A 16,193-nucleotide genomic window follows, 5' to 3' on the forward strand; every position below is an offset into this window, starting at 1 on the left:
ATAATTTGTGTTTCAATTACGGAATTTATAATCTCTGTGAATGCTATTCAATGCATTGCTAATGTATTTTTGGCCAATAATTTCTAAATAGATGGCTAATTTATACTTTTTTCCTCAGGAAGTACATCTCTCAAGCTTTTTTTTCATCCCATAGGTGCAAATACAAACAAATTCTTCAATGTACTGACCACATATATTTATATTTCAGGATTTATGGATAATCTACATTTTTAAAATGCAATTATGGTCATACTTTCCCCTTCATCATTCTAGAGCAATTGTTAAACATAAGATGAATTAAACTACTTCTATTTTCATCTGTTAGAATTACACTGAAACCACCAACCAGAATGGAAATTAGAAACAAAAGTTAGAATTTGTTTCAATGAATCTGATATATTTTACAAATATTACAGTCTTAGCTTTTCAGGCTTTCTAGCCAAAGATGACACCTCCCATCTTCAGTCTGTGGCTCTAAACCACTTATGGAATTACTGGAAGTAAAACCAGAAAAACTTCTGCAACAATTATGCAAAAGTGCACCTACTGACATACAAAAGTAATAATTGATTAAATGTTCTTCTGTTACCTCCATCCCACAGCAGGAAGTTCTGCCTGCTTTTATATTTTTCCTCATGGTTTTAGAAAATAGCTGTTTTAGGGGGGGGCCACCAAGAGACATCTAATCAAGGGATCTCCAAATCCATTATGTCTGTTTATAAATATATTAGGACTGAATCAGTAATTTGGAGGAGGAGTAACTTAAGGTAATTAAACTTGTCTTGTACTTATATCGAGGGAGTCACAATTAATAATAGCAGACACTACAGCTACTTGACCCTGCTTAGGGACTCCATCAGACGGAAATATTGTCAGATCACAGAGGGTGTCTACTACTAGAGTGCCTGTAAGAAACAACCCCTGAACACCTTCCACCTTTTGCAATCCAAACAAACCTTAATAGAACTTAGGCCCTTTTCTTCTTCTTTTTTTTTTTTTTTTTAGTTATTAAATGCTCATACTGGTATTAGTGAGGAAATGTGAATGTTTATTAGAAATCAGTCAGGAGTCTTCAGAGATCAGGTAGATGAACATTTATAGTGAAAGTACCATCCAATAATTTTAACTGAAGGCCTTTGGCAACTAATGCTTAATTGCTCTGGTCTGTTTGAATCTTCAGTGAACAGTGTTTCTAAGTAATTCTCTCTATTTAAAATAAATGTAATTGCTAACAAAGCCATATGCAACCTGCACAGTGAATGGTTCAGTGATTAGTGACTAGAATTTCACTTAGGCAGTGATTCATAGTGGAAGCTCAAGCTATCAAAATCATTCCGATTACACTGCTCACTACAAGGATCAGGCATAGGCTGAGGGAATTCATTTTATTTCTGTGAGAGACTAAAAGCAGTACTTTTTACTGATGTAACTTACTACTGTCAGATCAGAAATCAAATATCATATAATGTTTTATTTGTGAGATGAAATATCTGCCTGCTCTTATAATACTTCCTAAAGAAATACTTTTTTTGTGGCAGGGTTACTGAAAAAATCTAAGAAAGTACGAGACGGAGATTCATAGCCTTGGCAACCCTACCTTCACATCACTCTTCTGTTGTCTGTGTATGTTATATAGAGAGTCTATGAAGAGTTTATTACAAGTTAAACATTACAAATTATGAAAGGCTTTTCTATCATTAACATCTCTCATTCTGTATAATTTTTAGACTACGTATTACTGTAAGCCTGAACCTTGATACACCTTGTAATAATTCAACTACCACTGGAAACAGTGGGAATTGTGCATTGTTGAGGACTTAAATGTTTTGCTTTTTCATAGATCTGAAAATTGCATATAATCTATACTTTAGTTAATTATTAACAGTAGGCAAAGGTAGCTTCATTTCCACAAAAAAGAACCAGCTATTAAAAACAAGGCCCCAAACCAATCTACATACCATCTTTGTTTTATATTAAGTTAACCTTCAAAGTAAACCATACCCCATGACTTCTTAACTTAGGCGAGCAGCATCTTATTTCTGTAAACTGGCTTATTTTTGCAGTTAATTTTTAAAAAAAAAAAAAAAGCCACTTTTAAAAATTGTTTGAGTGTTCCCATCTCATCAATATCTTCTAGACATAAACAGCATACCCTTCACTCATATGAGAAATCACAATTATGTAAGTCTGAGAGGGGTCTGCCTTTTTTTTTTCCTTCGGTTTTTATCCATTAGAAGTATCAACAACATTGAGAAGCCTTAAAAAGGAAGTTTACAAAATATATCATTTAATATGTACCACAACCTTAGTCTGACCCATCCAACTGGAAAATATTACCCTCAACAACAACAATAATAAAGAAAACAATAACAAAACGTGTATTTTCATATCTCACTTTATCAAGTTTCAGTCGGTTATGTAAAAGAATCTGTCGTCCATAGCTGTAATGTAAGTCATCCATATGATGACATAAATCGATACTTGTAAACTAATGACATACTGAGGGGTACCTAGTGAAGCTATTCACCCACATGCATTACCTCATTACCCTGTGAGCATTCAATAACTCAGTTGAACGTAAAATTCATACAACTACATAAAAGTGACAGGAAAGAGGAAAGCATCTCAGTATCGTTCTACTTGCCTATAACCAAATACCTATTTTGACAGTTAATTTCCATAGATGCCTAGAGCGAATATGGACTATGGAAGGCAACCAATTACATATACACACAGAAACTTCCCAGATTTTTGTCTCATTTGTGGGCATACAGATTTGTCTCATTTGTCACACATCTGATACCACTCTGACTAAGGTTTATGTAATTTTTTTAAGGACCTGGAATCAACTGAGTCCACGAACAGGCACTGCATTATCTTACGGAAAATACGTAATAACAACACACAACGAACACGCACTTGCCGAGCAATGGAACATGTTGCTTGAACTAGAGCTGACCTGAATTAAACACTCATCCTTTGAGGCACAGCAGTGTTTGGAAGCAGAGTACATTGAGTCTGTGTTAGCACATACATGTATCTAATGAGAAGGCTGTAGCTGGTCCAAAGAGCAGTCTTTGAGTCACACAAACATTAGAAATTGTATAATCGCAGTACATACTTTCCTCACCCCAAATGTGCTGGCTTTAACCACGGTTAGTAGAGCGACAGAGCTGAGTTCACATCACCTTGTTTTTCCAGCTCCTGAGCAGGCTTGAGCAAGAGCAGCCCAGGCCTCTCTGCCTGAACACAGCTGCCATGCATAGCAGTATTAGAGACAGCTGAAAGCTATTTCACCCTTCTGCAGTGATGCAGCCGTTTAAAACCAAGCAGGAGTCACAGTTTGCTCATAATGTGCTCATAAGTACTATGCCCACCTGTTGCCTGTTAGGAAAGTATTTGAGCACACTGGAAAAGGGTTACTCTCTTAAGGCTTTTAAATATAGTTGGTGTTAATTATGAGTACATTTTGTATTCAATACATTTCTATTTCAAAAAGAAGTTACAACATCAGATAAGCAATGTTCCTTATTTGGGAGCAGCTCAATTCTGGTATAGACAGACTGACTGCTTGAGAGGAAAATAAATGGATAAGGGAATCAGGCAGAAGTAAAACACAGAACAACAAATCATATTTACGTAACTGTCAAATCACACAGCTTCTACCAAACAGATGAGTGGGTACTTCTTTAAGTAGAACATTATTTCAGTATCTTTCACACAGATCCCTGCACAGATGTGGTTTAAAAATACCAGGTACCTTGCACAAGTGGGGGATGTGAACATGCAGAGTAAGGTCCAACCCAGTGATTTAAACATTTAAGTACACAGTTGTCTGAGTGAAAACAAATATAATTCACTGGCTCTATAATTGCAAATAATTGCCTATTAGTAAAACTCAAGTAAATAAAGTCATTACCTACTTACACCATTCCACGGTGCATTATATAACTGAGCATGGTGGACATTTTACATTGTCACACAGTTTTTAAGTACTTTATGTATTTATATAAATATATACAAACTTTTTTTTTATATTTATAAGTATTTTTACTTTTAAGAGTATTGGGCTGTATTCCTTACAAAAAAACAAAGGGGAAAAGCTCCACCTTTACATCCAGTTGCAATTCGGCAGACTAGTTCAACCAACAGTTATAAATCCTATTAAAACAAATGGGACTTAAGCATACGCTTAGAAACAGGATTGTGCTGAAAAGGAAATTTTTAATTATTTACTACTGTACCGGGTGCAGGAATCCAGGCGGCGGCAGCAGCAGCGGCGGCGGCGGCGGGAGGCTCTGCAGGGGCAGCGGCCGCCTCTGTGAGGAGAGACTGGGGGCTGCCCCGGGCCAGACCGGCCCCAGCCGGTTCCCGCCGGTTCCCGCCGGCTCCAGCGGCCCCACCGCCGGGCACAGCTGAGCCCCTCAGCCTCGGGGAAAGCCTGGGGAAGAAAGGGCAAAAGGGCGATGTGCCCATGAAGCCGAGAGAATAAGGCAAAGCAGCTGACTTCTATCTCAACACAAAGGGGAAGAGAGGGCGGCCTTTGTTCTAGATGAGGAGCTGTCAACAGCTGAATGGATTAACTGGAGGTGTCAATACCTCCCCGAGTTAGCCAGACCAGCATGGGGGGAATGAACACTGCTTCGGCCCAACATAGGGTACAAAAACCAGACAACCAGAAAAAGAACTTTGAAGAGAACGACGGGCTTGAGCAGGTTTCAGCGCACACATTCCCACCTGGTGCGTGGGGACCCCCAGCGCCGTGACGGTGAGTGTGTCATGGAGATCGGTAATGGGAAATCCATTGGCATGGTGTTTGAACTGTGGATTGCAATTGCTGCGTTTTGTGAAGTGACTTACACGTGTATTGTGTTTTCAGTATAGTTTGTTTCACTCTGCTAAATCAGAAATCCTGTGTAACATCACACTTCTTCAAGTAAGTATATTTGATATTAAACCCTATGCTCTCCACAAGTGAAATATCTAGAAGAACCTGGTCAGAGTATTTGACAGTCTAACCATCCTACTCTATTTTAATGGGTAATAAATTAAATTAATTTTCCCTGATCGAGTGTGTTTTGCGCATGACAGTAATTGGTAAGGGATTTCCCTGTCTTTATCTCAACCCATGAGTTTTTCCATTTTACTTCCTCCCCCTGCACTGTTGAAGAGGAGGAGGAGTGAGAGAACACCTGAGTGGGCATCTGGTCAGCCAAGGTCAACCCACCACAGGGACCTCCATTGGAAAAAGGACAACTAACCCCACAAACTAAACAATTTAGTCTTGATTACTGCAATTTAAGAATAGTGACACAATTTTCTAGCTACAAAGAGAACACTCTCACTTGCAAACTAATTGTGAGATGAGAGTATAAAACATCAAGCAAGCAGATACAGCACAGATCATTCTTCTTAACTGTTGGCAGAAGACTTGTCAAGTGACCTTGCTGTTGCTGTTGAAAACCTGTACCGCTGTAGCAGAGTACTACTGCTTTGTACTTCATGTCATACAAAGGAAAATGTAAATGAGGCTATAAGAAATCTCTGTACCAACTCAAGAAGTAAAGAGAGTTAAAAGTGAAATACCACTGCATTTCTTCCTTGCTCAGGACTTAGGGATGTTGTATCTGACTATTCAAGATGGGATTATAAATCACGCTATAGAGATTAACTAACCCTCACCAATCATTCACTGCTTTAGAGCATTTGTCTTCCCATGGATAAGATTCCATAAGTAACAAGCCTTACTGGGATATACATATATTAAAAAGAAAAATGCATTAATACCTAGGCTAAGGTGAATGTTCGCTCTTACGCATAATGACATTAATGCTGCAAAATCCATATTGGTCTAGCTTACATCTAAAATTCTATTACTACATTATTGATTAATCACTTGAACTTTAAATTTAGTTGAGAATGATCTGAATGATTCAAGTACTTTATCAATTTATTCTAGAATACCTGGCCTGTCAAAATGAAGGAATTGGAAAGTATTCTTTACTTGAGCAGTAAAAATTCTTTTTTTGTCCAGTTGCCCTTGGAAGTATACGGTACAATCTTAATTGTATGTTAGAAAAATAATATATATTGAAAATAACAATGAGTAACATTTCAGGTATTTTATGTATCTTTCAAAAACATACCTTCCTATAGCAAACAATTAATATCTATTGGTTTTATTCTACTACTGCAACACATATTGATGAAGGCCAAACTTTCTAATGTGCTACCAGATCACATTAGACTCTATATCCATATTTACTAAAACTGAGTACTTATAGAAGAACATGTACCCACGAAAGCATGAACAAGTTGTTCTAGCCACTTTTTTCTAACCTATCTGCCAAAAATCTCACAGAAGGAATTTCTCTGTAGCCTCATGTCTTATCTGGCGATTCCTCTATCTAGTTAGCAAAACACATGTATCAGCTAAAACCAATTCTTTATACGCCACCGACTAGATCTGACTGGACTGATGTGGCACGAAGTATTTCCGTAAGTCATAACACAGGATTTTAGAGCCACGGTCCAAGGTAATCTTTTTATTTTTGTAATATTTTTATTGCAAGGTCCAGTTGTTATTTTACTCTTCTGGCTGTCTTTAGAAAGAACAGAATAAAGTTCTTTAGGCAATAAAATTTACATTATTAGCATGACTGTATGTAACTCAACATGATATAAACATTATCAAATCATGGAGGAAAAGAAAATATTTCTCTTAAGCTGAACCTTATTTCTGTATTCAAATTAGGAAAGTAATATCATACATATTTATTTCAGTCAGGTCCAAATTTGGCCTGACATGAATCTTCATACAAAGAAGGATTTGTATGAAGGATTTTACCAAAACTTCCCTGAATGGGGGGAGGGGAAGCATGCAGAAATGACAGAAAAAAATGAAACCCAGAAAAGTAAGGATACCATTTGAAATACTGTGACACCACATTGAGTATAGAAGGAACACAATATGCTTTTAAGAACACTGTTGAGGAATTTGTTTATAAAGAGAAAAATGAACAAACTACTTGTTATGTCACAGATATCAACCTCTTCGTCTTACGTCCAAAGTATCAGCTGAGAGATCCTAACCATTTTACTCGGAAATCATCAAGCTTTCTTAACTGGGTGTTCTATCTTGGTGGGTTTAACTTTCCTAGCTTTCACCAGACATTTATACAAAGATAAGTCTGCAATGTGGATATGTGCAGGTACACATGTGAAAGTGCTTGTGTCTAAGATACTGGATGCATAAACTAAGCAGCCTGTAATATTTACATTGGAAAATATAATTTCATTTTTGATGCTGATCATTTTCAGAGACATTTCCAATTAAAGCTGGGCAAATTTTGCACTATCTCAGCATCTCAGAATGGAAAACATTTCAGTCAGTAGACCAGCAAGCACTATAGTTGTCTTGCCTAAATGACCCCACCCCAAAATGTGTTTAAGATCAAATGATGCCTTGTTTTGATTGAAAAGATTTTTTAATTACACTTATGTCACTGACAACAACCACAGTCAAACTATTTAACCTTTTACCAAGTGTTGGGGTAAAGCTTTTTTGTTTTGTTGCTAAAATATGTACCATTTATGTTGTAGTTGACTGTTATTTGCCTGGAAAATATTGTTTAGAATTTATTTTGAATGGACCACTCTCCATACACTTACAAAGCTTTCTCTACTGCAGTGTGATACCTCTGCTGATAATAGACTCACTTAAAGGAATCACACTTTATAACCTTCAGGGAGGGAGGATTTATTATTTTGCCTTCTAGCACTAACTTTTATATGTACTTCTCTAAAGGACCATACCCCATGTATTCCTCCCAATGCATTACAACCAGGACTATTCAAAGATACGGTTATCTTTAATCTTCAACAACTGTATTTTTTCAACAGATCTACTAAATTACATGACCAGACTTTAATTATCTTTGGGATGAAACACATACAGTGGTTTTTTGATTTATAACAGAACGTGATGAAAACGTGTCCAGACATTGCTTTGATTGTATCAGATACATGCTCATTATTCTGCTTTCAATGCAGATTTCATTCTCCTTTCAGTCACACTACTGAATATTAAGAGTAACTGGGGGGCGGGGGGCTGCAGAAAGAAAGAAAAGTAAAATCACCATGCTGAAAACAAGAAAGGGACGAAAAGTGTTGCCAAGGTAAGCATTTAGGAGCTGAGCAATTTGGCACCAGCAATCATCATCTTCACAGGTGAAACTGAGATGATTTAATAATTATACCCCAGGCTTTCACGGACATACAGTCACAAAAACAAAAGACCCTGTAGCTGAAAACCAAAGCCAGTCACTTAATCTACTAGCAATGACTAATTAAACTGAAGAAAGCTGGATTTCACAAGGATTTTGGAACTATCTACAGCATCGCAGCAAGACGAGAGTCAACATTTCACTAGGAGAGAGAAATAAGAAAGCAGCTGCAGTGCTAAGCAGCAGAACACAGTTTGTTGATTTGTGCCCCAATTATGTCTTCAGTACCTCCCAAAAATGCAGAGTTTAAACTCAAAATTTTGCTCACTTCCTGTATGTTATTTTCTTTTTCTCTTAACAGAAATCTATTTATGCTAAACAAAAAAATATCATTTAATGTTAAAGCCAGGAAACGTGAAAGAGGAAAGGAACTAACAGAGTAACTGAAAATAAATGTAAATGTCATTCACTGCTGTTCTAACAAGGTGACTAATGTTAAAAAAAATAACTTAACATTTCTAGCTTAGATATTAAATCAAAAATCTTTATCACACAAAAGAAGAGTACGGATGTCTTATACAGCTTTTATGAGGTACAACGAATATTGCAAGGAATAGTCTAACTTACCTTCTCATTATTCTAGCTGTCTAACAATAAATCTACTGATTTCAACTATCAGATGTGAAGTCTTTCTACATGTACCATGTTTTCTACCTAACCAGTTTACCCCTAAGGCCTTTACAAAAATTGCTTTTGTTTTGCAGACAAAACAAAAAAAGTCTCAAGTCTTATATTGCATAATTTTTGCATGGATATGATAAAAAATGAAGGCTAATTAATATAAAACTTATTCTAGTTCTTTCTTCTTTCTGGAATCTCAATAAAACAGAGATAATTTAATCTGTGGCCTTTGTCAACAGTTGCAAATGTATATCACATGACAAGCTCTTCTGACATTAAATCAGAGGGGAGTCCCCCACTGCATCTCAATATACATCTTGATGGAGGTGTTTTAGAAAAAATGCTGTTGCCTTCAGGTTCCATAATTTCCTGTCTTCCTTCTTTATATGATTGTTGTATTGGACTGCAAGTTCTTTGTATTTAATGTCTTCAGATAAAATCCTGCACTTCACCAGAATTTGACATATTCCATATTAAGTAGGAGCTGCTTCAGTATCCTGTTTTCTGTTTCTAAATTGCCTAATAAAAAGAATTCCAGAATCTGTTTTCCTGTTTGGCTATGGCTCAGGGTTCGGTGTCTCAGGAAGAAATTTGCAGTGGTGAGACACTTCTTGCAAGGTATCTGTTGCGATGAGACATTTCTCCAGTAGGCAGCAATTGGTTATCTGTACAGTCAGGGATGTTAGGAACTTCTTCCCAACACTTAGATTTATTATCTGTTGAAAAACCTCAAATATAAAGATTAAACAATATGTTTATATCTGTATTCAAATTAAATCAGGCCCAAATTTCCATAACTGATCCTGGAACTGGCCAATTTTAATTTAATTGGCTGTTCTGGACATTGTTAAACTCTTGTCAATACTTATTCACCATTCAGTGCTGAGAGTCAGAATCTGCAAACCATCTCTTAGGGTATTTTTTTGTTGTCTGTCAAACAGCAATCAGTTTATAATGTATGACTGGAAATATATATTTATCCAAGCATGCATTTGTCTATACATACTATTTCTTTCTCTTTAGAAAAATTATTTATGATATATATGTAAACACCTAAATTAAAAAAAAAAAAAAGATGAAATCTATTTGACAAGGCCTGAAGACATGAGGAAAACATCTCAAAGTAAGTGCAAACTGTGTTTGTTACTAGGTTGTCTAACTGGTTCACATTAGATCTATGATAGGAGCAAACTTCTGTTACAAAAACAGGTGTCTCCCATATGCACTGCTGTATAACCAATATTGTAAGCAGTGGACCAGAGTGAATTTTTTTCCTGCTCAGAATCATAAACTTGGAGTTACAATCTCCAAAAAAGGAGATGTTACTATACAGTGGGATCATAAGCAAGTCTAAACCTTTATTCTATATATTCCTTTAATGTATTTGGGTTCACAAAGGATACAAGTTGGTAAAAATAGAGATGTTTACTGCTCTTGGTGCTGATGAGAACAGAGATGTCTTCCTGTATAAATATAGGGACTTCAGTTATTGTCACTTATGCTGAAATGATAAATCTGGGGGTTTTGTTTGTTGGTTTGATTTTTTTTTTTAAGTGTTTAAGCAAGTTTACACAGCCTAGGGGTAATTATTTGCTAGGAAATTAAATCTCTCCAGCTCTTCCATCTTACTTTCATACTTGTCAGCTCTTCCTATCAGCCTCCTCCACCTTTCAGAGCACTGCTAATTCACATTAAAGTCAAGCCTGTGTTTATGTTACACAAGGATTTTCTTCACTACAGTAAGAGGAAATATGTATAAATAAATACTGTATCTAGGATTTTGCTTGTTCTTTACATTGAATACTGCCTAATTGAAGGAGACAATGTTATCTGCAAAAAGTGCTGTTGAAATGTTTTAAAATTATAGATATTTTAGTCTTCTGATAAGTTAAAATGTAATTGCCAAATAATTTACAGAACAAGTTGTTTTTACATTGCTTTATGGTTGCTAGCCAACTAATCACAAGACAGGAGAACAGTGATTCATATTATGTTAAACAAAATGCCAAGTTTATAAGGTTCCTATATTTAATAACTCTAAAGCTCAATTCCATTATTTTTATATAGTTTGAAATGATACTGAAATACTATTAACAATAATGTCATCTGCTATCAAAAAAGAAACAAACAAACAAAAAGATTCTTTCCTTATAAGGCTGCATCAGCAAACCAAGAAAACCACAATCTTTTTCTAAACTAATTTTAGACAGTGAACAAAGAGAAAAAAATTACCATAAGAACGTTGTTGTGGGGAACCTCCCCTCCACCTGAAAACACCCAACAAAACCCTTGTAGTCAATTGCATGGTTTAATAGTAGACCCATTAAAAATTTCTGATCAGGATCAACAGCAAAAAGACAAGTTTTTTCAGGGGATTTAAATATTTCTTGAACATAGAAAACGAAATATTTATCAGGGACACTCCAAAAGGCAAAAAGTATGTGACTCATATTAATAGAGAAATAAATGTGAGAATAATGATTTTGGACACTTTGGAAATTAAACAGTAATACATTTTCATTTGCAAGAAAAATAAAACAAGAAATTACTCATGATCCTATTTGTGAAGGTCAAAACTGTTTAAATAACTAAATAAACATAGAAACTTAGTCCAGGATTGTCAACAGTAGTCATTGTCTTAAAGAGCCCATTTTAAATTGTGATACAATCTTGCTTTTGGACAAAGACTTACCTTGCAAACTAACTCTAGGCCAAGCAAGCACAAATATTTTATCCTCGTCTTACTATCTGTCTTACAAGAACAGGAAGCTTTACTTTTCAGGAATGCTTCTGTTTAAGTGGCTAAAGCTTAAATGTTGGCTTTGTGAAGGTAGTTGATTTTATCCAATAAATATTTAATATGTCCAGAAAAATGCCGATCATTCTGTAAAAGCTTGTCTTGTTGGGAAATATCATTAAGGCAAGGGAGGTATAAAAGCAGAACATTTGAAACTTACAGAAATGGGAGGTATATTTGGTAACCTGTCTGAATACTATTTGGTCTTTTGTAAGTTCATCTTTGATTAAAATTCAGCATCAACAGGTTCGGTTTAAAATCAAAGTTTAAAAAAACAAGCGGAGAAGGATAAAATGAGCAATGAAAATAACCTTTTGAGTTTCATTTATTTCTGACTCACATTTAAGAGAGAAACTCCTACTGTGTAGAAATGAGGTCCACTATCTATATAGCCAATATGATCATTTTTTTTTTTGTTGTGTTCTCAGCAAAAACTTATTGATTTTGTTTGGCACTGCAAAAAACATCACAAAGAATCAGACCCAAAAAAGAAGTGGGCCTGGTGAGAAATTCTCAGCAATGTTCCTAGAGGAAAGGTTTATGCTTACAACTTTTAGATTTAAATGAATCCATCTTTTCAAATACAGCTTCATTAATCAAAGGTATTCTTCCTACTCTGTAATGTAACAGTGGGAGAATGTATCTTATTTGTGTACTAGTGGGATGAGGGAGAGAATCAGAAGGAAAAAGGGAAAACTCGTAGCTTGAGGTAAGAACAGTTTAATAGAACAGAAAGCAAGAAACTAATACTGATAATAACAATAATAAAATGACAGTAATAATAAAAGGATTGGAATATACAAAACAAGTGATGCACAACGCAATTGCTCACCACTTACCAACCGATACCAGTTAGTTCCCGAGCAGCGATCTGTCCCTCCTGGCCAGCTCCCCCCAGTTTATATACTGGGCCTGGAATACCCCGTTGGCCAGTTTGGGTCAGCTGCCCTGGCTGTGTCCCCTCCCAACTTCTTGTGCCCCTCCAGTCTTCTTGCTGGCTGGGCATGAGAAGCTGAAAAATCCTTGACTTAGTACAAACACTACTTAGCAACAACTTAAAACATCAGTGTGTTATCAACATTCTTCTCATACTGAATCCAAGACAACACTATCCCAGCTGAAATCAGGACACCCAGCTCTTTACATCCGGTCAGGGTAACCGAGGTATGTACATCTAGGTGGACAATTAGATGCAGTCAACAGATGGACAAAGAATTCACTGTAACTTATACTATTATATCAGTATCAGTCTATATCTTTTTCACCATGGATTTTAAGAGACTGTTTATTTAAAAAAAATATTTATTTCCCAGATGCAGCATGAATACACTGACATTCTCAAGGTTTTTGGGGGTCTTAGGTGTCCAGAGCTCAACAATGAATCAATACACTTTTCTGTACTACTAAATAAAAAAGGCCCAATTTTACATCCCTGATTGAAATATGGCTTTGGATTCTTGGTCCCACCCCTGCAATTCAGAGCATTAAGTTTTGAAGTTTAGTTCACATCTTTCCTTTATAGGTTATATGCAGTGGCAGTAAGGAAAGTGGTGATCTAGTTTTCAGTAAAAGAATCACAAGCATTTATGCATCTTAAAAAATATATTTTATTTTTTATTATACTTGGGTTTTGTTGGACCTCATGGTTTCATTCCAGGTAGAAGCACCTTATTTCACAGTTTGCTACCTTAAAATTTTTTAAAATTGTATTGCTTAATTTATTGTAGTTGGCCAACATTTTACAGGTGGCCAACCCACTTTCTATTGTCTTTTCTAAGTTAGTTGTTCAGAGACTGTTATCGAGTCAGGCTAAAAGCAACCAGAGAATTCAGGTTTTTTCAGTTTTCATTAATTCAACAAGAATTGCCTTTCCCTACTTACAGATTTTTTTCCAGCTTATTTGGCTTACTTGTGAGTTCTGTTATGGGATTTAGAAGGTATCTGTATTGCTTTAAATTCATTTAGTAAACCCCACGAGGGTTTCAGAGGCAAAGCTTCTTAGCAAAGGATTGCAGACTTATTGATGAGAAAAAGTTCAGCTAAAACTCTCAATGCCTGCAGTTCAATGCAATTCAGTTACTCAGAGAAGTTTAACTTGTTTATTTGACTTAATATTTATCAATTCATTTAAGTGGTAGTACATACTATGCAGTTAAAACTGTATATAGACACACAGAAATGTATAAAGTAACTTCTGGACAGCCAAAACAAAATAAGCTAAACAAGGCAATTAAAGGAGACAGGTGTATCTAGATATATATATAATATGCTTTAATATGAGAATTTGTTGTGCTGTTTAATCAATAGTTTAGAAACTAATATCCACAGTCATTTCTATAGGAAATATCTTTTTAGCAGAAAACCTAGTGTATTTAAAACAATCTAAAAGATGAGTCCTCCATTTTTTACAATAAACTGAACAAAAAGTAATTAAAATATATGGCATCAATATGAAAACCAACCATCTGTCGGGGTAACAAAATGTTGTAGATACAAAACCACAAAATTCACCAACGGTGTGAAATACAACATTCCTCTTCAGCAAAACGTGTGCAATTTTGCAATTTTCTAATTAAAAGAAAGCATAAGTCAGTATCTTTTTTTCTATATTTTAATTGCTACAGTGGCATGTCAAATTGTTCTACAGTACCAGTTAGGTGGATAAAAATAGTCATTAAATATCCTTATTATATAAATAAAGTGAGATTTGGGTAAGTTACTCAAGATTTCATGGAACATGGGATGAATATCCAAAAAAGGTGTAACATGTTATATTCTTCTTTGGGCTTAAGGTCTTTCTCAAAGTGCTGTCTTCCACCTTTCAGTCCTTGTGCATATTACTGAAAAATATCTTTGTAACAAACTGCCTAATCCTATATAACTAACTTGAGAGAACTGAATTAAATCCTCATTTTCCAGACCAAGGCCAGCGCACTAGAATACCTTTTCTCTCATAGTTGCAGTGAAAAGAATAGGAGGTCTTAAAAATTGTCTTGCGCCAAACCCAAACCACAATGCTAATGAAAGTGACATCAAAAGACAGAAATAAGAAAATATTGCTCATGCTTTATTTGAAAACTGAAACAATGAGTAAAAATCATTCATCAAAAAGGGTAGGCCAAAAAAAAACAAGGAGGAAAAAAAAAGGAAAATCCCAGAAAAAGAACTAAAACTTCAGGGCAAGTTGATGTTCAAAACTCTTAAAATTTCTGGCAAAGGCCTACTTTTTATGCTGAGGTTTCCATAACTCTGGATATGCGCCATTACTTCAAAGGCCAACATTTTAATCATAGTAACAGAAACAGGCACCTTGTCTCCAAGACTAGAGCTCAGACATGATATCAGACTTAAGGCTCAGTTTGCCTTCTGCCTCACACAGATCACTGTTACTGTCAGCCTGGAAATGCAGCTGTGTGTCTGCAATAAAATGAGCTTTTCTTTTGAACCCCAAACTCTGAAAGTCTGTGCAATGTGCACTTTACACAGTATTTCAAACTTAAAACATCTTGTGCACCTCTGTACTTTACCCCAGATACAGCCGAAAGCCCCAGAATTTTGCAGAAGGACAAAGTATATGACAGAAAAATCACAAAAAGACTGAGATCAAACTTGGAGAAAGATCTGCACTTTTTAATTAAATAAAATTATTTTTTAAACATAACTTGATAAAATATATATAGAGGGGTCTATTCTTAACCCCAGCAAGGGATATTTTGATAAGAGGATGTAACTGAATTTCCTTAAAATTACTGAGGGACTTAGGGACCTGCTTAAATTATCTCTCTTGTTTAATTTGCCATTTGGACATGAAGAGCTGAATATGAATCTTCATAGAATTGGGGAACTTACTGATGGAAGAAAAAGCCCTTAAGTGATGGCTTCCCTATGGAAAACTATTCCACAGCCTAATGTATCTTCCTGTCAGAACGTTTTTCATGATATTTAGTATAGGCTTTTCTGTTCCTAATTCCATCATATTATTAATATATATCTTAATGTACAACATTAAACCCACTTCTAGCCTTCTTGACATTTACATAATTATATTCTTATGGACACCCTTTTGAGTCAAAGCTAAGGTGTCCCTATTTCACTGCTAAAGTTTCCTTCATTCAGTCTCTTAAGTATTTTTCTCTTCTTTTCCTAATTAACAATAAACTATTTCCCAGCATAGTCTTTTTGTCCCATTCAATTTCTTCTAATTTTTGTTGCAAGAAATGGAGGAGCTACGTCCCTCACAGGTGATGGAACTTTTGAACCATCCCTCCATTTCATAAAGCAAAGATGTAGTTTTGTGGAGGAAACCTCTGCATAGGAACAGTCCCTTGCATTGGTTGCCCATGCTATAAGGCTATGGATGCAGCAGTCCCCCTTGCGACACAACCTTCTTCACCAGCTCCTACTGGAAGCTGACAGCTGCAAATATTAGTAGGCAGGCAATCTACATGGTGAGAAACATGTCCTGCACACTTTTCAGCTTTCAAGTCTCT

This window comes from Buteo buteo, chromosome 20 (genome assembly GCF_964188355.1).
Source record: "Buteo buteo chromosome 20, bButBut1.hap1.1, whole genome shotgun sequence".
NCBI classification, from domain to species: domain Eukaryota; kingdom Metazoa; phylum Chordata; class Aves; order Accipitriformes; family Accipitridae; genus Buteo; species Buteo buteo.